Source organism: Symphalangus syndactylus, chromosome 2 (genome assembly GCF_028878055.3).
Source record: "Symphalangus syndactylus isolate Jambi chromosome 2, NHGRI_mSymSyn1-v2.1_pri, whole genome shotgun sequence".
NCBI lineage: Eukaryota > Metazoa > Chordata > Mammalia > Primates > Hylobatidae > Symphalangus > Symphalangus syndactylus.
The window spans coordinates 63,706,569-63,709,639 of NC_072424.2; the positions used below are offsets into that span (position 1 = coordinate 63,706,569).

The 3,071-nt window shown below is 42.0% G+C and overlaps 1 pseudogene; it reads left to right on the forward strand.

Annotated features, from left to right (window-relative positions):
• The first annotated feature begins 2,255 nt into the window (after positions 1 to 2,255).
• Positions 2,256 to 2,787, forward strand: LOC129470253 (ras-related C3 botulinum toxin substrate 1-like; annotated as a pseudogene).
• Positions 2,788 to 3,071: the final 284 nt, after the last annotated feature.

The following is a 3,071-nucleotide window of genomic DNA, read 5'->3' on the forward strand; positions in this document are numbered from 1 at the left end:
GAGCACACAGTCCACGTTAAGATCCATGACTCCCCACTTCGCAGCTGATGAGCCTAATTAGTCTCCTCCATTCACACACTTTCACACACTTTTAGTTCTCATGTTTGCAACTGGGATGGTGAGCCACTCTTGCCTCCTCTAGTTTTGCAGTTGGGGCGGCAAGCCTCTCTCGCTGCCTCCAGTTCCCAGTTGGGGTAGGGAGCCACTCTCACCACCTCCAGATTACTAGACTTAGTGAGCCACTCTCATATCCTGTGTTGGTGGGGTGTGAGTTTCATCTGAATTGATGAGTCACTCTCATTGCCCTCAGCCCCTGTGGGTTGAACAATTCAGCACATCCCAGGAGGTGATCAGGCTCCCCTTCTGTCCAAGGGATGGGTCCTGCCTTGGGCCTCCAAAACCTTACCACAGTTCCTGAAGCACGCTGTTTTTGAATTCATCCTGTAGCCTCTGTTTAGGTTCCATGGCGCTGCTGGGTAGGGGCACTGGGTCAGGGGAGAGCTGATCTCCCTTCTGGGCTGAAATCCTCCCGGTGGTGCCTGGGGTCACAGGTTTCCTGAGGCCTGTGCTCCAGCCCCAGAGGAAAGGAGACAGTAAGCCTGCTGTCTCCAGTCGCTTCGTGGTCACCAAAAATGTTGTGGTAAACTGAGGAATGGTGAGACCAATACAGAGTACAAAAGGATATGTTTATTTTAGGAACACACTGGCTCAGAGGATTCACGTCCAAAAGCTGATCCTGAACAAAGACAGATTGGGGTTTTTATAAGCAGCCTTACAGAAGCAAAATAAAAGCAGTAGCAAAATAAAAGCAGTAGCAAAATAAAAGCAGTTAATCATACAGTAATAGGTCACAAAATCTATAGCATAACATTAACTTGTGACCTAGCCTGTGGCTTTGTAGCTGCATTAAAAGAAAAACAAAAACTGGCTAAATACAGACATTTGTAAAACGTAATCTTGCTAATCATGCTTAAGAAGCCTGGAAAAAGAGTAACGCAAAATAACCTGTCTTTCTCTTTATTTTCTTTCAACCTTGCTCTGCAAGGGAGGGGGTGTGTCTGCAGCCTATTTTTTTGGCCTTGGCTATTCGAACAGCGTTATCTTCTAACTGTCCTTGAAGTGAGCTGCTAGGCAGAGGAAAACTTGTTCTTTTCTTTTTAATCTTTGCCTTGCCACATTCTGGGCCTTAGCTTTTACTTTTCTTGGAGTGAATAAATGCAGTACTTATTATTATTAATATTTTTAATTTCTGCCTCATGGCAACTACTATTCTTTCTGTATCTATGAATTTGACTACTCTAGACACCTCCTATAAAGGGAATCATAAAGTATTTGTCTCTTTGTAACTGGCTTATTTCACTTAGCATAATGTCCTCAAGGTGCATCCAAGTTGTAGCATGTATTAGCATTTACCTCCTTGAGGCTGAATAATATTCAATTGTATGCATGTACCACATTTTGCTTATCCATTTAGTACTCAATAGACACTTGGGTTGTTTCTATGTTTTAGCTATTTAGAATAATGCTGCTATTAACAGCAGGGGGTACAAATATCTCCCAAAGTCCCTGCTTTCATTTTTTTGAGTATATAGCCAGAAATGCATTCACTGGATTACATTGTAACTCTGTTTTTGATTTTTCAAAGTTACTGCCATGCTGTTTTCCACAGTGGCTGTACTATTTTACTTTCTGAGCAGCAGTGCAGAAGGGTTTCAACTTTTCCACTTCCTTACTAATATTTGTTATTTTCTTTTTCTTTTTAATATTAACAACTCTAATGGAAGTGAAGTGGTATCTAGCAGTTTTGACTTGCATTTCCCTAATGATTAATGATGTTGAATATCTTTGCTATTTGTATGTCTCCTTTGGAGAAATGTCCATGCAAATCCTTTGTCTATTTTTGAATAAGGTTACTTGTTTTCTTTTATTGCTGTTGAGTTTTAGGAGTTCTCTATATATTCTGGATATTAATCTCATATTAGACACACGAGTTGCAAATATTTCCTCACATTATGTACATTGCCCTTTTACTTTGTTAGTATAGTCTTTTGATTTAAAGACATTTAAAATTATTCTTGGGCAGTTTCCCTCAGCTTTGGCTGATGGAAGCTGCTGGGCTTCTGCTCCCAGCTGGAGGAGGGTGAGGCATTGCCAATAGCGGCCAGGCACCCAGTGCTGGTAGCCTGCATCCGTGCCCCACCGGCAGCACCCTGAGCCCACTATTTCTGCCGTAGCCAGCCCAACCAGCGGCCGAGATGTAGGCCATCAAGTGTGTAATGGTGGGAGATGGAGCTGTAGGGAAAACTTACCACCTCATCAGTGATCAGCTATACAACCTGGAGAATATATCCTTATTGTCTTTGGCAATCAGTATGCCAGTGTTATGTTGAATGGGAAACCTGTGAATCTGGGTTTATGAGATACAAGTAGACAAGAAGATTACACACGTGGACAGATTACGACCCCCACCCCCATTCCTATCCACAAACAGATGTATTCTTAATTTGCTTTTCCCTTGTGAGTCCTGCGTCATTAGAAAATGTCCATGCCAAGTGGTGTCCTGAAGTGCAGCACCATTGTCACAACACTCCCATCATCCTTGTGGGAACTAAACTTGATCTTAGGGAGAGAAAGGCAAGACTGAAACACTGAAGGAGAAGAAGCAGGCTTCCATCACCTAGCAGCAGGGTTTAGGTGCTGTAAAACACCTGGAGTGTTCAGCCAGGCCTCAAGATAGTGTTTGATGAAGCTGTGCAAGCTGTTTTCTCCCGACCTCCCTTGAAGTAGAGGAAGAGAAAATGCCTGCTGTTGTCGATATCCGAGCCTCTTGTTCTTGGTCCTGTCCCTTGGAACTTTTGTTTAAAAACAGCAAAACAAAACAAAACAAAAAACAAAAAACAAAACAAAACAACAACAACTAAAAACCCTAAAGCACAAAAAATCCTGTGGAGCCTTTGCAGCCAGTACCAAGTTTTTGTTACAAATTAAGTTTTCCATAAAAGCATTTTGAATCAATCAGTAATTTTAAGGGTTTTCTTGTTGTAAATGTAGGAGTTTAGATTCACATTCTA